This window comes from Bactrocera tryoni, chromosome 3, assembly GCF_016617805.1.
Source record: "Bactrocera tryoni isolate S06 chromosome 3, CSIRO_BtryS06_freeze2, whole genome shotgun sequence".
NCBI classification, from domain to species: Eukaryota; Metazoa; Arthropoda; class Insecta; order Diptera; family Tephritidae; genus Bactrocera; species Bactrocera tryoni.
The window spans coordinates 19259097-19283517 of NC_052501.1; the positions used below are offsets into that span (position 1 = coordinate 19259097).

At 35.6% G+C, this 24421-nt stretch overlaps 1 protein-coding gene across 1 annotated transcript in view; it reads right to left on the bottom strand.

Moving 5' to 3' along the window:
- The window catches only part of LOC120772781 (tubulointerstitial nephritis antigen-like), a 64186-nt gene that overhangs the window by 16958 nt on the left and 22807 nt on the right, over positions 1 to 24421 (bottom strand). The window lies entirely within an intron of this gene.

Sequence of the window (24421 nt, forward strand, 5' to 3'; positions counted from 1 at the left end):
ATGTCATCATTTATATAAATATAGCAAATATATAGCATAATGTGTAGCTGCGGCTACACAGGCGAATAACATAGTAATGATTCATAAAATCAATAAAATTGTTAATTTGATCTCCACGAAAATGTATTTCCCACACTTAACTCGATATTTCATTGAAATTACTGACTTTTCGAATTGCAATTATTTGTATTTAAGGTGTTAAAATTAATGAAATGGTGAGCGTCATAAAAAATTCGGAAATGTTTGCAGATACCTGGTAATTTTTTCATTTATAAATTTAACTAAAATTGCCCTCTCAGAATGTGGCGCTAACAATGAATGAAAACTTTTTAATTTGCAATTCATGCCACATAGAGCAGTGAGTTGTTGATAATAAAGTAAGATAACGGTTATTTGTAATATAAATAAAAGTAAAAACTACTGCTATTTTACTATTATTCTACTGGAATTTTGTTTGTACATACATTTTGGCCAACCTTCGTTATAAACAATAACAAGTTGTTTACAACAAATAATCTTTGGTTATCTTCAAAAATTAGATTAAAAATTCAGCAAACAATTTTTTAAGTAAGTAAGTGCAGTAAAAATTCCTTCGCTTATGGTATTAAAATATTTTCACATTTTTTAATATTCCACAAACATTTAATTTGCATAAAAAGTTGTTTATGCTCCAGCTATTGCACATATCATAATAACTAAGTGACTGCTTATCAGATACTAAAAAATTATAATTATTGTTTTATATAAATGATAAGAGCTAATTATGACACTTCAAGTAATCACTGAGTAAAGAGCTGAGTTCTTTAAAAATATAAATATGATGTTTGTATGAGTATTTAAATATATATGTATATATATGAGAGAGAAGAAACGTGAAGAAACATATATGTATGTATGTGAGAGAGAGAATTATGCATTTTTCAGAACACATACTAATATTTACTTAGGACTAATAATTGCAAAAAATGCTCACAGTAGTTATCAACTTATCAATAACATGAGTAACTATTACGTATGCCTAGTGTAGTTGCCGGGTGACGAATACATGCCAGTTTGATATTGCAAGGGTCGAAGATGTATGACTATTAGACTTAAACGTCATTGCAATCGACGCGGTTAAGAATATGTTTGTTTTAAATTGTACGCATTCGCAGCATATATGTACATATATATATGTATGTATGTAAGCACTTAGTGGTGATTCAGTGAACTTGTAAAATAAACTAAAAATAAAATATTTTTTCTATTAGTTAGAAAGGTGTATGTACATATATACATATCTAAATGTTTATACATATTTGCATAGTACGTCTTTCTATATACATATGTATGTCTGTAAAAGTGGAATTCCAATTTTACGAAATGCATGTTTACTAACAAATTTACCCGTTCTTAGGAACTGCTGGAGGTCGACTCACATGCTATTGACGTCATCAAATGAAATTCGCTAAAAATTCGAAGACTTATTTAGGCCATGTTATGGTACAAAGCGTTTAAATTAAGGTGAAATACCTTTACTTTTTGTTGCACCTTATTACGTTATGTAATTAATTGATAAAAAAAATTAACATTATTTGATATTTTAATATTATTTTTCTTCGACTTGCATACACCGAGTCCGACTGATGGATAGAGAGACGTCGTTGAATCGATTCGACATGCCAATATGATGATTTCGGCACATAGTATAATACTATTAGCAAAGACTTTTCTCATAATTTTAAAATTCTTAATTTATTCTTCAAAATCGACCTCAAAGTAAACCCCTTAGGCCTCAATACACTGTGCCAACGTTTCTAATTCTGGAATTCTGGAAACGGTTGTTAAAGTCAACTTCCGGAATGGCCTTCCATGCGCGTAACAATTCACGTTAAATGTCTTCAATTGACTCAAAACGGTTTTCCCGAAGTGGTCGTTTGACTGCGCTGAACAGCCAGAAGTCACACGGAACTAAATCAGGCGAATACGTTGGTTACGGCACGTAATTGGTTCAAAGTTTGACGAAAAATTCACGAAAAATCAATGCATTATGCGGCGCTGCAATATCGTGTTGCAGAAATCAAGAGTGGTTGACGTAGTTTTTCGGCTGCGGCTGACCTTTGCCACGCTATTTGGCCGCTTAATCATCTGTTTCCGGATGGTAAGCATAAATCCAAGAATCATCGCCAGTAATAATAATTTTGCTGACATTCTGATAGTCGGAAAGCATTGTTTCACTGACGTCAACGCGACACTTTTTTTTAGAAAAAATTTAGTGATTTTCTAACCAATCGTGCTTTCACTCTACTTAGGTACAAATAATCTTTCAAAATGGTTTTCACTGATCCTTCCGATATTCCAACGATGCTAGAAGGTCTCTGACTGTTAACCATCGATTCTCTAGCACCAATTCCTTTATTTTATTGATGATGATATTGATATTGATGGCCGTCCTGGTCGTGGACCCTTTATGAATACCCTCTTTTGTGTCAATCAAAGATAGTTGCGCGCGACAAACAATTATCACCGAAGGTCTTTTGCAATATTCTGAACGTTTCGGCACCATAAATTTGATTCCGCACACAAAATTAAATGGAGCTTCTTTGTCGAATAATTTCACTCATCATAAAAATCGCCGAATACACTTTATGTCCTTCAGAAAGGCAAGCGCATACTAAACACTAATGATTATTTTGATATAACATTTGGGGCAGATTTCACTGACAGTCATACCATCCAAGGAAAAAAATATTTTGACGAATGAGGTTTCTCCCAAAATTTAAATTGGAAAGTCTTACTATTTTTTGCCCACAGGGGTATCTAGAAATAAGCCATGATGTTTGTAACTTCTGGAAGGAAATGCTAGTTATCTTTACAGGGTCTATACCATAAGTAAATGATCAGTGGGACTGGCTGTATAGATTTAGCCATGATTGTCTTTCCGACTGTCTGTCAGTATACACGAGAACTGGTCTCTCAGTTTTTGAGATATCGTTACGGCATTCGTCATACGCCCTTTTCTGGTCAAAGAGCTGCCTTTTTTTTCAAACTGACCGATCGAAATAAAGCTTTCGTATGGAAAACTCTTCTATTTGACAAGATCTCTTCGCGGAATTTGGCATGGGCTATTGTCTAAGTCAGCGCTACAATCTGTTTGACAATTGTTCAGATTGGATCACTATAGCATGTTGCTGCCATACAAACTGACCTATAAGAAATTCACCTGTGAAGCATTATGGATTCGGTACAGCCGAAGTGAATGTGTTGTCTTGGTTTTAATCAGTTTAAAACGTTACCGATAAACTACAGAACAATAAAAATATTATTCATTGCTGCAATAGGTCGCTAGTGTATAAAAGTTAAAAAATTCTAATATTTATTTATTATTTCAAAGCAAATAAGGATAGTTTTTTTGATATACAAAAAGAACAATATTTGATTGACATTAGCAAAACTTGCACTAGCATAGTGAGTTGGAGAGTGGACTCATGAATTCATGTGCTTTAGCATAAAAAACTGCAAATAAGTTTTTTTCTTGCAAATACAACAATTAAATCATTGACTCGGCTACCCACTGCCCCACTAAGTGTTTTGTTGATTTTTTCAAGTACCTGTTTGACTGCTGCAATATTCAAATAATTGACAGGTTTGATGGCTTGATTGATTGTAAATGCGAATAAAGCATCAAAAATTAGCCAACGTTTTTTATACAAATGTAAATTATTATTCTCGAAGCCAAATTTGTTCACTGAGATCTTGAGTGGTTGTTTTTGCGTTGTTTGAGAAAATTTTAATTTTGTATTAAAAATATTTTTTTTTATTTAATTTTTTTTAGCATCCCAAATCGATTAGTGTTTAGCATTTGCGTTTTTAGCACAGAGGTTTGTCCCTCTCCTCGCTGCTGGCGAACACGTTGCTAATGCGAACTCCTTTAATAACTTAAATAATTATGATCTCATTTATCAGCAGCGTGGCTTTAATTTTCATACAACTTTTTTTAATCGAATTTTGAATACTGGAATGTTTCAGCTTTTTGTATTAATCGTTCTTACAAAAAAATACAATAAACAAATAAGAAAGGCAAAAGAGCGTTTGCTGTTGCAGAAGAATCGCAGACACTATATTATCTGCTGACGTCGTTGCATGAAATTCCATCAAAATTAAAACTGGAATTCATTTATTTTCGCTTGCTTGCAAATCATTTTGAGCAAATTTGGTGTGTGGTTGTTGTTGTTGCTTCAAAATATCTGCGAAGCTCATTTATTCCATTGTCATTCCTTTGAAGTGCAATAAACATTAGCCAAAGCTACATAAGCGTCCGCCATCAAATATATCAGACATTCTTTTTATATAACCTTTAGCAAAGAATATATATGTACATACATAATAGTTCCGCTCATCTAACGGTTGTTTACACATAAGTATAACACAAAAGTATAATTGATAACCGGAAATCTGTAGGTACACCTTACCGAGTCCAAGCGATAGTTTGAATAAAGTTGGAGATATTGTGATGAAAGTTGATACAGTTGAAATGCTCAGAAGAGATTGGTTTTTGGTAATGGGAAACTGAGTACTATTGCCAAGCTCATAAAATTTTGTTATTCGAAAAAGGTGATAAATTTGGTTCCGTTGGGTTAAGTACAAACTACGTATTTTTCAAAAAATTAAGGATTTCTCTTTGCTGAAGCTAACAGTGCTAAACACAGAACTCAATGGTTGGAATAGTGAAAAAGAGTTTTCCTTGTTCAATCCACGTATCGTCTAGTGCTCGGCTCAGTCAGCTTCAGTATGTAGAAGCTTAAACTTTTGCTCTAAACTAACCCATCGCTCATAATCATATAACCAATCCATCTATCATATTTAACAAGATGAAAAGAAGAAAACATGAAAGTAGCAGACTTTAGCGAACAGACCAAGTCCCAATACTAAATGGCGAAATATATAGTATAGTCCCAGACTGCAGTTGGTAACTGGGATCTCTTTGGGAAGGATGCGAAAATCATCTCTATTTGTTTTATTTATAAAATATTAGGTTGTCAAATATCTCCCTTCCGCTTTTTTGCTCTTTATTCAATGCGTTATAAAAAGTGTTACAGTGATCGAATTTAGTTCAAATATGCGCCATTTCGATCGATAACCTGTTTCCATTTAGACGGCAACTTCATAATACCCCCCTCGTAGAAGCTCCCCTCCTTATTAGTGCAGAACTCGGACAGCCACTTTCCACAAGCCTCTTTTGAGTTCAACCTTACACCAACAAGGGCGTTCGCCATGGACAGGAACAGGTGGTAATCACTATTCGCTATGTCCGGGCTATATGGTGGATGCGATAAAACCTCCCATCCGAGCTTCCCTAGCTTCTGACGAGTCATCAACGAAGTGTGTGATCTGGCGTTGTCATTGTGGAACACTACACCCTTCCTGTTGGCCAATTCTGGACCCTTCTGGTCGATCGCCTGCTGCAAGGTCGGTCTAGTTGTTCGCAGCAGATGGTAGAATTAAGCGTCTGGCCAAATGGGAGCAGCTCATAGTGGATGATTCCCTTCCAATCCCACCAAACACACAGTAATACCTTCCTGGACGTATATCCCGACTTGGCCACTATTAGGGACGATTCACCAGCCTTCGACCATTACCGTTTTCGCTTGATATTGTCGTATGTGATCCATTTTTGTTGCCAGTCACCATCCGCTTCAAAAATGGGTCGAGTTCGTTCCGTTTCAGCAGCATATCGCAGGCGTTGATTCGGACCAGAAGGTTTTTTTGCAGCACCCAAATATCAAGCTTTTTTGTGTATCCAGCTTTCTGCAGATGATTTAAAATGGTTTGGTAACTAACTCCCATCCTCTGGGCGATGTCATGTTCCATGATTTGATTGGTATTTGTCGTCACAGGTCTTCCGCCGGCTGGCTTATCCATGGTGTCGTTTTCGCCCGCTCTGAATCGTCGAAACGATTCCTCCGCAGTTCGAAGTTATAGAGTACCAGGAAAACTTTAAAATAGCACGAATTGTGGCGAATTAGTGAACTCCATGTTTACACGTCTATAACTGTTGAACGCAATATCCAAACTAATCATGCATATCGTCGTTTTGTAGGTTTTTTACATAGCCGCGAAATTCAAAAGACAAAAAGGCGGATGAGAGATTTTTGACAACTTAATACTTTTCTAATTCAAAGACTATAACTTTGCTATCTTTTTCCGATCTAGCGCTGTCCCTATGGACACTGAATGAGCTTACTGGATCATCAAAGACGTTGGTCAACGACCAGTTCTTGAGCGACTGCAAGACACAGAAAGATCAAGTCTTAGTAAGTAAGGTTCAACTGCAATCGATAAAACGCACTTTCGTCAACGCTTTTTCCAGTCTTCAAAACCGGTATAGCCTTTTGAAATTTCTTAGACTCAGTTTCTAACTTCTCAATCGTATCAAAAGGGCGTTCCCGCAATGACCTTTTGAATTCGCTGAATAGCCAGAAGTCGCATGGAGCCAAATCAGGCGAAACGATATGACTCGAGTTTTTGATATAAAAGTGCCGAAGAACCAATGCAGTATGACATGATTGAGCGATTTTAGCATCAATTGAGACTTGACGTGAGACCCAAAACATTGTTTAAAGTGGTTTAGGTTGAGTCAAATGATATTCCAACATTACTAACGAGGTCTCTAAATGACAAACGACGATTTTCAGGCACTAAATCTTTGACGTAGCCCTCGTCGTTAGAGGTTGATGGTCGTTCAGAGTGCGGTTCGACTTGAATGATTTCTCGACCGACTTTGAACTCGTTCTAATACTAATCAACTTTTTCTTGAGCCACAATTGGGTCATCAAAGGCCTTCCACAACATTTTTAACGGGTCCGCAACATCATATTCTTTCCGCAAAATACAAAAATATAAGCTTACTTTAACTTAATGTTAAAACTTAAGTTTCCCATAAAAATAATAGACCTTTGTTAGATGAATCTTTGATCGAAAAAGATCTCCTTTGGTTGGGAATTTAATGGTCTGCGAGAATCCCTAAGGTAAAAAAAACTATATCCGAAACGGTTCAAATATTATAAAATTTTCACCGAACTCTTTTAAAATGTAGCTAAAAATACTGCATTGCTGCTATATACATACATATGTATGCATGTAAGTTTCTTAACCATAAATTCCATATTTCATTTTATGGTTCACCTTAATATGTACTAAATGTTATGGGTATGCACCCCGGTACTTAATCAGCATTGTTTACATTATTGGTTGTTGCTTTTGAGATACCAATAGTGTGCCTACACAATTTCAGTTTAAGCACAAGTTCACGAAAATTTTGTCGAATTTTATTACACGCGGGGAAAGCCTTGTAATTGAAAATATGTAAACACACACACACACATTGCATGCCTAATAAATATGTTTGTATGTGAGAACAAACACGAAGAGTGAAATATGCGCCGGTGCGTATCAACATATGATCAGGTATACATTTACATATCAACATGTGGTATAAGTACATATCAACATGTAATATCTATGGCATAACATAAGTGCACTTGACCTCTATTCTGCTCCAGTTAAATTTCATTTCGCGTAAACCACTCAACACGCAATCGAAAAAGCTAATAAAAATCAATTTTCTAAAAGCAAACAAAATTTTTACAGTTATACTACCTATTATACATATGGCGTGCGTGATAGTGTTTATGATATACGGTGATTGATTGCTGTGGAAAATATTTTTGATAACAATAAATTGCATGCGAAGGTTCGAGTTAATTCAATCAAAACTCATACAGACAGTATACACATTTTAATCAATGAAGGAATTGGTATGTATATATGTATGTGTACAGTATGTACATACATATAAATGTTGGTTTTTAAAGAAGAATTTTTTGTAATAAAAAGAAAATAAAAAGCTTAAACTAATACCTTTAGCAATCTGAAAGTGAAATAAACCTTGATAATGGCCTAATTATTCTGATATGGGTATATAAAACATATAATTATATATGTACATACTTGTATATACCATATGTATGGCACATTATAAATTGTCTAGCACCATATTAAACTAAGGGCTATTAAAATTAGCCTGATAACAAGAAGCTACAAATAGCACATTCATGTATTCTGCAAATATTTTTAGCATGACAACATTCCACCATTCCATAGTTCATTATCAGGAAAAGTTTTTAGAAAGAATTCAAATAATGCAGTCTTTAAGACCGTGGAGATCTGGTTCAAAGTTGTGCAATTTTTTCAAGTATTTCACCATTTAAGCTAGCACCTTTTGGAGAGAAATTTTCAATATATACTTATTTAGCTTTCAACTGGATATTCGATAATTCTTTATTATCCTTTATATTCATTCGATGGTTGGATATATTTTTGAAAAGGGCTGCCATCTATTATATTTAAATTTTTATTATTGAGTGGCACAAAGCTGTCAGTGAATGTCGCGAAGTCATCTAAAACTCATGCGAGTAGTCCATCTACCTCTGCTAAATAACGATAACATCGAAAAAGTTAAAGAAACAGTGCTTGAAATTCATCGCCCTGGCGACATAGGGTCGGCGGATGAACCTAAAATCTTTTATGGATCAAATAAAAATATTTTGGATTAAACGCTAGACTCTTGCCAAAAGATCTGAATCGCAACACAGGGTAAACCACGCAAAAGAGACGCTTGAGACGAGACGTGGGCTTATAAATATGATGGTCGAAACAGTCCAACAACCCAGCAAATGGGGCCTACCTCAAAAATGTGCCGAAACAGAAAAATTTGTTGAGGGTAACCGATCGTACAGTTAGTATGGCAGTTTTGCAGGTTGCACCATTTAGACAATAACCTATATCAAATCTTGACGATATTTTGTCAAATAAAAAAGTTTCCGATACAAGCACTTGATTTAGGTTGTATAGCAGGTATATGCTATTTAGTCCGATATCTTAGGGAGAAAGGGATATGAGATGACTTAAAAACTGTAGGATTTGTCCGCATATATACAGACAGATGAACAGACATACATATTTACGGACATGGCTAAATCAACACAGATTCAACATAGAAAAATTCGACTTGTGTTAAATAAAATTACTTATGAACGAAATCCAACGCAGGACAATTCTTGCTAACAGGGGCTACTTCGAATTGAATAGGCAACTAAGAAGTAAATTCTTCTCTCGACGAACAAAGAATAAACTCTACAAGTGCACCATCCCCTCGCTGCTATATGATGTAGAGGCATGGACAATAATATCATCTGATAAGTCGGTTTTAGGAGTGCGCGAGAGAAGTGACAACGACGAGTACCGCAATCGATGGAACAATGAGCTGTATGAGATATACGACGACTTTGACATAGTTCAGCGAATTAAGAGAAAGCGGCTACGCTGGCTAGGTTATGTCGTCTGACTGGACGAAAATACTCCAGCTCTGAAAGTATTCGACGCAGAAGAGGAACACCTCCACCCCGTTGGTAAGACCAGATGGAGAAGGACCTGGCTACACCTGGAATCTCCAGTTGGCGCCAAACAGTGAAAAGGAAAAACGACTGGCGAGCTGCTGTTAACTTGGCTACAACCGCGTAAGTGGTGTCTACGCCAATGAAGAAGTAAAATAAGTGCATTACGACCTCTAAATTGACCTAATCCTTTAATTAAACATTAGAGCAGTATACTCTTAATCATATTTTCCCAAAACCTCAGTATCAACCCTTCACATATTTTGACAGTTATCACACTTCTACGTACTTCTATGACATAATTTTACTTATATATAGTAGTCCATTTACCGCTTATGGTCTCAATTAGCCATAAGTTAAACCACAAAATTAATTGAACGTTAGATTCACCAATTAGGCGAGCGCCACTATTTATTCTAGAAACCGCGGCATATTTGTTGACGACATACGAGGCATTATTTATGATCCCTGATAAAGTTAGCAGTTCTGCAACTGGCGAAGCAATAAAAATAGTAGACAGAATACAGTCTGTATATATTTGAGTAGTTAGAATAGAAAAAAGAAAAATTTTAATGCTGAACATGTCCAATGCCGACACACCTTCCCCCGCCGAGCGCTCAAGCAGTTTGTGAACAGTTTTATACACATAATTGCTTAACGAGCAAATAAAAATGTATTTAAAGCATTTAAAGCATAATTAGTGATTTGAATATCAGTGGAATTGTAGTGAATTGACAAACAAAATATTTCGGGTGGTGGCTACTAATTTGGCATATTAAATTTTGGAATTTAATAGCAAGTGGCCGAGTAATTTTTCGTCATACATATTTTATGTTGGGACTTTTTACGTGCGATAATTGTTACTCAGTACAACTTTGTTTTTGTTTTTGTATAGTAAATTGTTTGTGTGACATAACGCCAATGGCATTTCAGCAGTTCTATTGCAATTAATATACATTAAGTGCCCAGCAATAAACCATAATCAAGGGAATACGTGCGTATACGTATGAATGTATGTATGTATGTATGTATGTGTGTGACATTTGAAAAGTTTGCTTACTCAAGTGTTTCCTTGTTTGTTTAATTACTAATTCAAAAGAGCTAAGCGATTCTGCATTATAAAAATAAACACTTTTGGTTATTTTGGTAGATTAACCAATTGTAAGTTTCAAATATATCGAATGAACATAAGTACATACATCCATATGTACATTTGAAAATTTTCTGGGAAGCTGATTGTGTAAGTAGTTTCGGAGATATAAGCGTTTTTGTAGGAATCTTTTAACTTAGCACTATAATCGGATTCCAAAAGCTTAAACGCTTTTTCTCTAAAGCCGGTTTTCAGAGTCAGTGAGGAAAATTTCTATGAAACGACTGAACTGTTTAATTTGAACTTTTCAAACGACCTTCTTAGTTTATTGATCGACAAGTTTTTGATAATAATTTTAATTCTTTAAAGATCTAGGTGCAAATTTTGCAAAAAACAAAAACAACAAATATAAAAATTTTGACTAATACTGCGACCATTATCTGTATATATCTATTGTAATTAAATTTTGTTTTGCTTTGTGAATTTTAGCTTATTTGAAAATAATTTGAAAAAATTTTCCTCACCACCAGATCACGTTTTTCGAAAGTTCTTGGCCGGATAAAAATCCCAGTCCGGATTACGTAGACCTGACTTTCGTGAGAACGGTACGAACGAAGTTCCTCCTGGAGATTGACTACGGGATCGGGGAATTAAGATTTTTTCAAAAGGAATTGACGGTTTTAAAAGTCAATTAAATTTAATTATTAAATGAAATGCAAAAACATGCGTTTTTTTGATGTGCAAATAAACATGATCCCTTCCTATGTAATCTAAGGATGTACTTGTTAGAAAAAAAGGAAATTTCTTCCGAAGAAATTTTAAGAAAAATAATTGTTTTCTATATTTTAATTTCAAAGACATGTCGTTAAGAGGGTTTATCAAATTTTTTTTATGGAGGAGGCTAAGGAAATTATTGACTCGATTGAAACCATCTTTGACACACGGATATACTACTATTAGGAAAGTATTATATCTGAATTTCAATTATATACTTGTACATACATAACTCACACGTTAACCAATATGTTCGGTAAAAAGTCAGCCATAAGCACTGGGGTCCATATTACCTATAAATAGATGCTTCATTTATGGTATTATTTTGACAATTTTTAGAGCTGAGATGGCATATCTTAAAGGAACTGTTCGCGAAAAGTTTTATGCCGATTTGGTGTTTGATTTGTATACCGGAAAGTGAAAAAATCAGTTGAAACTTAAAGTGACAATTTATGGGAAGTGGCATGGTTTACTTACGATTTCACCCATTTTTCTACCATAAGATGGGAATGCCAAACTAATACTATACACCAAAATTGGTTGAAATTGGTATAGTAGGTGATTTAATTTATATAAGTATGGCCATGCCACATCTGTCGTCAAATTTTAACACCGGTTGCTACAAAGCCCTATTGTGCCATTCTGGATGTAAAATTTAACGTCTCTGACGCATTTAGTTATTGATTTATTATACTTTTAGTAGTTCTTAATAAAATTTCACGTTATCGCAAGAGGTGTTAAAAGGATTTGTCCTATGAAATTTTGACTGATATAGCTTGAATGGTTTGTAAGATACATATGTGCATTAAATCTAATAAGGGCGGGTCCACATCGACTTTTGAACACTTTTCAAATCACAGTGCACCTCGTTATAGCGACTAGAGTTTTGTATTTTAATTTGCGTTTTGTGAGCGGCGAAATAGTCCGATTACGTTCATCTGCAATACCAACCCCTAATTGGTGCATTTACAAAATTTCATAAAGATATGTAAGTATATCACTCAGTTAGTCAGCTGACAATTTGTTTCTTCTTCTTCAGCTTCTCTCGTTCACTACCAGACTTATTTGCTTCGCTTGTTTGTTCAACCTGGAGAAATCAAAACTAAGGACACGGTTGTTTTGGCCAATGATATCGATGTCATCGGCGTACGCTAGCAGTTGTGCACTCTTGTAGAAGACAGCTCGAATATTTTCTCCAGCAGTAGACTGAGACTTAGTAAAATTGGAGCGTTACACGATAGAACACCTTGTCTTTATTATTGTACAATATTTTAAATCTCGAGCAAAATCATTCTATGCGATGTGGCACATTTCCACATTGAAGGGTTTTTTAATTGACAAAATTGTCACTTTTGTTGTTCTGAGAACCCACATGTGATTGTCGAAGAACAAATGCATCCACAACGTATAGTACACGGTTTGGTGTGGATTTTGGGCTGGAGGCATAATTAGAGCAAATTTTTTGAAAATGAGGCTGGCCAAGCAGTGACTATTACTGGTGGTCGATATCGATGATAACCCAGTTCTTCGAAAAGTTCGAAATTTGATGATACTGATGTGACCATTATGTGGTTTCAACAACACAGGTAGGTCCACACTAGAGTGATTCAAAAATTTTTTTATTTTTTTCGTTTCGTACTCGGAAAAATAGGTTCCTAGGCACCTCTAAGAAAGCCTCTCCAAGCATGAGTTCTTAATTGTAACGAGAAGGTCCTCCTACATACAGTTTTCTATTTTTTTCTTATTATCAGATAGAAAAGTTTATATCTCGCTTCCAACTACTTGAAAAAATATCTTGTTCCTTAGATTTTGTAGGAAATTGAATGCTCTACAAAAAAGGTCTCATATCATTTTTTCGTAAACCCAACCGTTTAAAAGATATTAACAGTTAAAGTTTGATTATTTTTGGGAAAATTTTTTATTTCTTATGAATTTTATAACTCAAGAAAAGAAATTATTATTATGAATGATGAAACTCATAGTCCACACATGCCATACAGCCCGTGAAACACTACTGCATGACCTGCATGAGACATTGCCAGGTCGAGTACTCTCTCACTTTCATGAACAGAATTGACTCACTGGATTGTGTGATTCAACACCATTCGAATTCGGTACTCCCCTTATAAATGAAGCATCTAGAAATGTCTCATTTGCCTACAATTAAATGAGGTATTTTTCACCAGCCTTAATCCAAAATTTGTCAACTTTCTTAAACGATTAGACAAATGGAAATATTTACTACACGAGAATACATGACATTTGAGATAAAAGCTGACAAAGCTTAATAACTCACGTTTAGAAACAAATCACTTAAAACGCTACACTTGTGAAACTGTCAACAATAATAACAACCACTTGACAAACACTAATGATAAATCTAAACAAAATGCTAACTGTCAGCTATTTAATGCAAATTGTCAAATTGCTTGGCAAATAAGATAATATAAGCCGCTCGTAAGTTCTTATACATATACATATATATATAGTATGTGTGCTTGTGTTTATATGTATGCATGTACAGTCAACCGTCGGTCGTCATTTAGCCATTTACATGGATCGGGCAATGAGCCAAGCGATCGACAATGGGTGATTGATCATATTGCACTGGAATATGTGCACGCACGCAAAAATACTCAATAAATATGTGCATAATAATGAATATACATTTCTATGTATATATGTATATAATATCTGTATGAATGAATGAAAATCGCAAAAGTAGGGTGGAGCTGTCTTTAGCAAAATCAAAGAAAAAAACATTTTCTTTCTAAATTATTTTCAAAACCACAAATAACGGTGCAATTTTTCCAAAAAAATACTGTTATTTGTCAAGCGTTTAGAAATTATAATTTGACGCAGCTATAAATCTTGTGCGAACCACTCTAATGTGAACAATCACACATCCGTCAAGTTGTGGCAAGTGACAGCTAAGTGGTCGAGCGAACGGAACAGCACGTTTACGTGCTGCTAGTCAACAAGTTGTTGTTGTTGCGATTTTAAATTGATTATCAGCAATTCATGAATTATTGCAGGCGTGGCAGGCACGCACAATTACAAACGAGAGCGAATTCCGTGGCGCTGAGCTGAGTTGTGGGAGACGCTGCCGAATGGCAACGAATCAATTATGCTTACAGAAATATTTTGCAAATGCAGTGCAGTAGGCCAACAATTGTCAGCCGAAAATGATTTTTGCATTTTAACATATGGACTTTGGTACAAACATAAGTCTAAGCATTAAGGTGACACTCATTTTTGTAGTTATCAATTTGTACGTAATGGTTTCAAGAAGCGTAAATATATATCGTGGTCCGATCTGCGCAATTGCTATGTTTCTATGTAGATTGTAGCACTACCTTGGATAAAAATATCTGCCGAATTTCGCCTAGATCTCTTGTCAAATGAATTATATGACAGCTATATGATATAATAGTCCGATCTGAACAATTTGTTCGGAGATTGCAGCGTTGCCTTACAAAATAATCTATACCAAACGGTGTGAAGATGCCAGGTCAAATAAAAAAGGTTTTATATATACAAGGACTAGAGTCCAATACACCATTTGTAACGGGTTTTCAATAAGGAATTCAAAATACAAAAGTTTTGGATATTCATGAAATTCTTTATTCCTGTGAAAGTAAATTCGATGCTATTATGTATGGAACTCGATTTCTTTTTCATGTCTACCACGGGCACGCTTGCAAAAGTCCAGATGCAGAACCCAAATTTCGAAGGTTTTAAGCATAAATCGGCTGATACTACTGCAATTTCTGGTTTGATTTTCGTACGAAGTTCATCAGTCGTCTCTGGCTTATTAGCGTAGACTATAGACTTGACATAGACCCACAGGAAATAATCTAACGGCGTCAAATCGCACGAACCAGGCGGCCAATTGACTGGGACATTTCGTGAGATAACACGTCCCCTAAAGCTGGTATTCAATAAATCGATTCTGACTGTGTGGTTTGTGGTGCTGTTCTGCTGGAACCACATATTGTGCAAGTTCACAGCAGCCGATTCGTGCCAAAAATATTCAGTTTTCATTGAGCGGTAGCGAATCCCAATCACAGTAACGTGTCCATCTTGATCATCAGAAGTACGGCTCAATGACGTTGCCGGCCCATAAACCGCACCAATTCGTAATTTTTCGGGATGCAATGGGGACTTATGGAGTACGTGTGGATTGCTGCCTAACCAATAAAGCATATTTTGCTTATTGACGAAGCCATACAGCCAGAAATGAGCTTCATCGCTGAAGATGATTTTTCGATGAAAATCCGGATCATTTTCAAGTTACTGCTCAGCCCAATTCACAAACATACGAAAATTCTGGTGGTTAAGCGGCTTCAGTTCTTGCGTCAATTTGATCTTGTTAGGATTTAGACCAAGATCTTTTCGCCACTACGACGTCACAGAGATGAACGTTGCGCTCCTAAAGTTGAGGCCACTGACACCGAATTTCGATAGTGAGTTTTAATACGAGTAGTTTAGACTTTCCATGATGAAATGGCACACCTTACTGAAGAAAAATGCCAAAAGAGCGGGAAAAATATGGCGTCGTTTGCTAGCATCGAACTACTTTTATAGCGTTCCTATTGAAAAATCCGTTAAAACGGCTATCTGCTATAATGAATAATATTTTGGATTGCATCCTTGTCGTGAATAATCAACTTTCGTAGATCCCTTGTCAAATGGAAAAGTTTTTCGAACTAGAAATTGATTTTAATCGATTAATTTGTATGACAGCTGTATTCTATAATTGAGTGAATAGTTGGCGTATATATATAGACGAACGAACAGACGGACGTAGTTAAATCAACTCAGCTCACTCAGCTCGTAATCTTTAATTCCATGACAACCCTAATGTGCTGGGTATATTATACACCGCGAATTTTGTGTTTTTTCAAAAATTATTTATTTATTCATGAATATCTATTTTGTCCCCTTCAAAGTAATCCCCATGAGATATTATACCCTTGTGCCAACGGTTTTTCCAATCTTCGAAGCACTTCAAAAAATCATTTTTTTTTTGTATTTTCTTCAGCTCCTCCTTCGATGCCGTCTTTATCTCGTCAAGAGAAGCGTAACGTCGTCCTTTCATGGGCCTCTTCAGTTTAGGGAACAAGAAAAAGTCACAGGGGCCAGATCTGGGGAATACGGTGGCTGCGGCATCATTAGTGTGTTGTTTTTGGCCAAAAAGTCGCGCACAAGCAACGATGTGTGAGCAGGGGCGTTATCGTGGTGCAAAAGCCAATTTTTGTTCTTCCACAAATCCGGGCGTTTCTGGCGGATTGCTTCGCGCAAATTGCGCATAACTTGCAGGTAATATTCCTTATTGACCGTTCTTCCCTGTGGCAAGAACTCATGATGCACCACGCCCCTGCAATCGAAGAAAACTGTCAGCAAACTGTCGCGATACTTTTTGAACACACCTCGTACATACTATATCCACTAAAATCATTCAATTGCCTACAAGTTCACTTTATGCCGTCGGACACACCCGCACGGTGGCACACGGCAACAACAGAGAGTAGCGCCACCGCATTGCATTGCATACCAGGGGCGAATTAGCGATTTGGCCACTTTGCGTGCAACACGCGAATTACTCGTACATGTCAGTGTTCGAGTATGCGATGCAAATGCGACGCCCCGCAATGTCACCTCTATTAAATCGTTTGGCGCGCTTCAAAGCTATTAAAATGCAATTCAAGCGTTTTGTAAAATGGTTGTTTTTATTGTTTTTGCTTTTATTTGCAATCATATTTTGTTTGGCATTTATTATTTTATTTTATTTTAATTTAAATTTCCATGTCGCCATAAACAGTTAAGTAAATGGCGGCTGAGTTCTTGTGACAATGAAATGTCAAAAATACTTGCTGCTGTCATTAAGTTCTGGCATTTTATTAAGTTTTCGCTATTGAACTCTTAATTTTGCATTTGCAAAGGAAAAAAGAAGAAAAAACTAAAAAACTTCAAGTACAAACGTATGTATGTATATTATTTGTTTCAGCTGGTGCGTGCCGCATTATTTACCAGCGTACATGCATTCCTTCCTTTTTTTGCTATTGTAGTTTGTTTTGGCTTGCGCTTCACGTGCCACGCTCTTGTTTGCGGCAATATTCGCGCGTGGCTATTTGAAGTGGCACAAAGTCGTGCTGTGAATTGAAAGTTGCAAGTTTGATTGAACTTGAAGGGATCGAGCGATGTTTTATTTTTGAAATAAGTTTCGGAAAACATGGATTAGATTTAGAAGGAAGGCAAATGTATACATATATTAGGGTGTTTGTTTTTTTTTTTGAACTATTAATTTTTTTCAATCCCGTCAATAAATTTCCTTGGAAATACCGTAAAAAAATTCCCTGAAAATTTTAGCCCTTAATATTAACATTAGGAACTGGACCAAGGCATGTAAAGATTTGCCATTGAAAATAAACTACAATCGTGATTTTTTATCTTTAAATTCCTACAGCTCAGAGGTATTTTATGGCATCGCTTTGACTTTAGACGCATATTTCTCAGAATTGTTCACTCTACAAAAGTGCTCAGTGCAACAAAGTCGTAACTCAAACCGGCGAGGTAGTACGGGGCTCTAAACCTGATTGTTCCACGAAATTCGCATTTTTTTGTATATATGTATCTCGTAAATGACAAGAGCTATAGAAAAAATGTCCATGACAAACTTGTAGGATATTTTGTTTGCTACAAAAAAGGTCCGAGGTCAAAATCACTATCATTAATACTTCTCGAGAAATTCGGCTTTTTAAGTAAAGCTGTATGGAATTTTCATAGATTTTTTATTATATACCATCTATTAAAATTCTATAAAGGCTTTCTAGAAGCCTTATATAAGTGTGTACAGCTGCTGGCGTATGCTGATGATATTGATATCATTGGCCTTAACAACCGCGCCGTCAGTTCTGCTTTCTCCAGAATGGATAAGGCAGCGAAGTAAATGGGTCTGGTAGTGAACGAGGCCAAGACGAAATATCTCCTGTCATCAAACAAACAGTCGTCGCACTCGCGACTAGGCACCCATGTCACTGTTGACAATCATAACTTCGAAGTCGTAGATAATTGCGTATATCTTGGAACCAGTATCAAAGGCAACTACAATGTCAGCCTCGAAATTCAATGCAGAATAACTCTTGCCAACAGATGCTACTGTGGACTGAGTATGGAATTGAGAAGTTAAGTCATCTGATGAGTCGGCGTTACGAGTTTTCGAGAGAAACGTTTTACGGCAGATTTATGGTTTTGTGTGCGGAATCGAATTTCTGGTGTCGAATCGTTCAGAACGTTGAAAAAAGCCTCCGACGATAATTGTTCGTCGCGAGCAAATGTGTTTGATTGGAACAAATTATTCAAAGATGGTCGAGTTGACGACAAATCAAAAACATCAATAAAACAAAGAAATTGGTGTTTGGGATTCGATATTAACAGTCAGAGGTCTTACTATGGTCAATGGAATATCAGAAGGATCAGTGAAAACCGTTTGGAAAGATCATTTGGGAATAAGAAAAGCACGATTGGCTCCAGAATCACTGAAGTTTTTCGATAAATTCTACCAGGTTGTCGTGAAACGTATTATTACTGGCGATGAGTCTTGGATCTATGATTTCGACCCGAAAACAGACGGTTAATCGAGCGAATATCGTAGGAAGGGTGGGCAGACGCCGAAAAAACCATGAAACAGAAGTCAAAAATCATTATTGAGGTGGGGTGCACTCTGAATTCCCTCCGACCGGCCAAACTGTCAACAAGGAATACTATTTGAGAGTCATGCGTCGCTTACGCGAAACTATTCGTGAAAAGAAGTTGAAATTATGAGCCGAAAACTCTTGGTTTTTGCAACACGATAATGCTCTGTCACATACTGCATTGATTCTTCCTAAGTTTTCACGTTTTCATAGCTCCGCACATTGAAGGCTATTCCGGAAATTGACTTTCACAACTGTGGGGGGGTTGGATAAAACGTTGGCACACGTTTTTTGGATCCAACGTTAGGTATTGTAACCTGTAATACTGAGATATGGCAAAAGTGCTACGGGCATATGATTGAACCTATGCACAACCACAATCGCTTATAGTACAATTTTTATTCGATTCATGGAGTCAATGTATGGCTGGACCGCAAGCAAAAACGTAAAGGTCTCATGAACATGAAGTCTTAAGGAAGTGTTGCATTGATTATTACTCAATAAAATATCAAATACCACAACATTTTACAGGTAAGGTTGGAGTGATTGCTTTACGTATGTATTTGCATACAAACAGTTAATCAGCTGAAGCTGTTCCTGGCAGCTTTGTGAATACCCGGATCAGAGCCATAACGTCGAAATAATATTTTCTTCTTATCATATTTACATATTTACAGTCTCAATAATAACCGCTTATATTGCTATATAACAGTTAATTTAACAATAACATACTTATTTTAATAAAAATGTCAATTTAGAAAAATTAATAGTTTCATAAATACTTAAAAAATTTCAAATTAAAATGCAGATCCCATTTAATTTATACCAAACGAGAAATAGATACAAACAAATATTGAAGAAAGCCGTTTCAAGCTTGTTTGTTTTGAATTTGTATGATTTTTGTTATTGTGTTTGCGAATTGGGGCAGCGGAAAGTAACGTTTTAATTTGTTTGAAATGCTCATAAAGACCGAAAGCTTAACTTATTGTGACAGACGGATAATTCTGTTAAATAAACAGGAAATTGCAAATAAGCAGAGCACAAAACAAAAAACAAAAAAAACCAATAAAAAGTGAAGACCAATTTAAAATGCGTATGCTTAACTGTCTACAGTTAAATACTTGTGTGTGTGTGTTTGTGAACAAAACAATAACATAACAACAATCACAAATAGCCACAATCATCTGTGGGGAATATGAAATACGATATCAGACGCATTTAAGTGGCACTGTCGCCAATTTTACGACGTTGATCCAAATTTTCTGAGCCAAGCGTTGAAGAGTAGCGTCTCAACAGCAGCGAACGAGTGAAATGCGCAGGCGCAAACGGTTGGCTTCTATTACAAGGTGTGTACATACATATGTGCGTACATAACTATAAGCTTTTAACAAAAAACAACTCTATTAACTATGACAAACCTGCTTTTTAAGTAAATTTTATTCGGTATTTAATAGTTATATTAAATGTTTTTAAGAAGTTAGTTATTTAAGGGTTAAGGCAGTCTAAGATTTTCAAAATTTCGATAATTTGTTTTTCTCGTTTAAAGTACATATGCTTTAGAACTTTTTCGCACAGCCAAATTAATTTAGTACATTAAGATTAAATATAATTGAAACACCAGTTTTTGCCTTTCGTACAGCCGGCTACGTTTATAAAAAATCGGTGAGTCGATTTAGTTAGTTTTTGAGATATCGTTCTGAAATTTTGAACATGCTTTTTTCTCCATAAGAAGCTGCTAATTTGTCGAGTCTTTTATTGTTATATGTATATGATATCGGACTTCTATTGAATATACATAAGTATGTAAGTAGCTGTCATAAAAACTGAACAATCAAAAGCGACTCGCTTGTATGGAAAACTTTTTATTTGACAATGTACATATGTATCTTCACGAAATTTGGCAAAAAATATTAATCAGTGCCTCGCTATCATCACTGCATATCAGTATGTTTGAGGTCGGACCACTACAACTTATAGCTGCCAAATAAACTGGCCGACAGATAACAGAAAAAATATATTTTTAAAACCTTTGACAGCTTCGGTGAAGTCGAAGTTAACCTGTTTTCTTGTTTGTAGACTAAAATACAATACATAAGGACTGAAAAAAATCATTTACTTTTTCTTTGCTACTGGAATAAATAGTCATACTCAGACTTTTTTGAGGTCTCAAGACTGGCCTAACCGTTTAAGGGGCTACATGGGTACCCGTGAAACCCAAAAGAAAATATAGTTATAATTGTCTTATTTAATTCTATTATAGCTCAAGAATATTGTTCTACATTCTAGGTTTGGAGATCCAGCAAGGAAAAGTTGCGAACTCAAGGTCACCTATATAGTCACCAAAAACTTTCAACGCATTTTTTTCGAAACTGTGTTTTCAAAGTCGGTTGTTAAGATTTTTAGCGAGATAGTCCACCGTCTTAGTGGAATGTTACACAGGTCTTTGAGATATAATTTACAAGGTGTGGAATGAAGAATTTTTTGTTCAATTACTACTATTTAAATAAAACCGAACGTGATGATAACTTGTTTTGTCAACTTTCGACTTTGTTAGAATTTCTTTACTATTTACATAGTTTGTAAATTAAAAAGCAAGGAAGGCCTAATTTCGGCTGCAACTGGAAATTTTATAGTATTGCAACTTGCAGAGAATCGAAATTCAGGCAATTTTATATACACATATACTATATATAGCTAATACACAGACCAACATGTTCGGCGTAAGGTTTGTTTGAAAAGCAAAAATCATTATAAATAATATATGGAAGTTGGTAAGTATCCACCCGACTTTATCTATTATGCCACATACTCAAAATTATTCCTTGGGTTTCATTAAAGTACCTTACATACAATCAGCAATCACATGGATTAAAGTCACCGGATATCTTTATATTAGGTATATGGGGGCTCAAAGAATCAAATGGAACTTAAAATTGTATTATATGGGAAGTGTGTGTGATTGTAGTTCGATTCGGCACTTTTCGCACCGTGACATAGGAATATGAGAAGAATGTTAAGTACTAAATTTAGTTCATTTCAGCAAAAAGTGGGCTACTACTTTTAACGGAAAAAATTTTTAAATGTCGTCATCAACTGATCAATCCTTTGATTATTCATATAAATTGAAATAAATTGTAATACATATGTATATAAGTACATATATATTTTTTAAGACAGCTTTACAATATCTCTATTTATCTAGTGAATCATTCAAAATTTCATGAATTGCATGACACATTTCATTTCACCTACAAATATAGCTGTCCATTCATAGCTTTATTATTGTAGCACATATACACTTACTTATAAATACATATGTATCTACACATCTGATTGTTGCCACCGATTGTCAGACATATTGGCACAATTGAGTGCAAGCTGGCAAAACAATAACAAATTGGCCGTGATGACATGTTTGTATGTATGTATATGGGTGTATATATGTAAGTACATTTAGCTGCGTGTTTGTTTGTAGACAATGGAATATGCAGATTGTATTGATGTAACCGCTGCGGAATTTTTTATGGCGCGCGGTGTAATAAAAATGCTAATTATGAGTTCATTGATATTCTTATTTGCTCAGTGAATAAACCTATAATGCGCGAGTTGATTATTCTGCAAAATTGAGAATTAAATCAAAATTGTAAAATTGTCAGCTACCTATTATTTTACAACGGAAATTTTATGATATGACATTTTTATATGCAGGGTTGCAACGCCTACACGCACTGATGTAAATTGAAGCAAATTTTAAACAAATTTTCATATTTAAAATGACAGGATGTTCTCAGCAATTAAATTGTCATTAAAGTCGGTTCTTCTTCTTTTTTATTATCGAGATTAATACAGATAAGTTTGATGAATTTAGGATTCCTAGCTACTATTCAAACATGGCGGCGAAGAACTGATAAGAAGCATGCATCAGCTTCTTTGTAGCATATGGTCAAACGGAAGCATGCCCAACGATTCGAATTTAAGTCTGCTCTGCCCAATCCACAAAAAGGGATACCCCACAACTACCTTGGGATAAGTCTCCTAAACATCGCAAACATGGTTCTATAAAAGCTGAATTTGATACCCCTGCAAAACTAATAAACTGACGTTGATCATTATCAAAACTTTTATCAGGATCGGGAGGGACCTCTCCGAGCCGTTCGATATCAGGCAAGGCGACTACCTACTGTGCGATTTCTTCAATCTCCTGGAAATAATAATTCGAGCTGCAGAGCACAATCTTCTATAAGAGATTACAGCTGCTGGCGTACGTCGATGGTCATCATTGGTTTCAACAACCATGCCGTTAATTCTGCTTCCTCCAGACTGTATAAGGAAACGAAGCAAATGCGTCCATCTTGGAACCAGTAATAACAGCAACCAACGACAACGTCAGCTTTGAAATTCAACGCAGAATAACTGAGTAGGGAATTGAGAAGTCAAATTCACTCTCGACGAAAAAAAACCAAACTCTATAAGTCACTCATTATTCTCGTCCTACTACATGTTGGAGAGGCATGGACGATGACAACATCTGATGAGTTGACGTTACAAGTTTCCGAGAGAAAGGTTTTGCGGCAGATTTATGGTCGCATTAGCAACGAAGAGTACCGCAATCGATGGGAAAATGAGCTGTTCGAAAAATATGTACATATGTACGTCGAAATTGACATAGTTCAGCGGATTAAGAAGCAGCGGCTACGCTGGTTAGGTCATGTCGTCCGTAGGGATGGCAACACTCCAGCTCTGAGAGAATTCAACGCAGTACTCACCGGTAGAAGCAGAGGAAGAGGAAGGGATGGACAATGCGAAAAGTCAAATCTCAAAAGAGCAAAGTCATTTCACACTCCTAAAATCAACGAGTCAAATAGTTCGATAAAACAACAAATTGTGTGGACCTTTATGAATCTAGTAAGATAATATACATAAACACATATATAAATTGTATGTATGTGTGTACTCACAAGTCACTATAATTACAATAGCCACGGGTTCGCCGCCCACTAAGTGCGGAAGAGTTTTCCGATTACATAATAATATTTATTTATAACAACACGCATAAGTACAAGCACATATATAGTACATGAGCTGTGACGTCAACGTAGCTAATGAAATGCAGATGCTAGGTTGTACCAGACAATCCAAATAGAACAACAACAATGTTTGATTATAAACAATTGACCATTAATACAATGTTGCGCTGCAATTAACATTCAATTGAATTATTTTCGTTTATATGCAAAATTTCTACCAAAACCAAATAAATAAATACACAACACTATGCAAGTGTGTATGTATGTGTGTCAACAAATAATGAAATGAATAACAAATAATCGATGAAGCACGTAATGCGGAAATCGACGGCGATAAATAATTTACGCCAATTATGAGTAGATAAATAAATTTTAAATTTGAAATAATAAATTTGAACA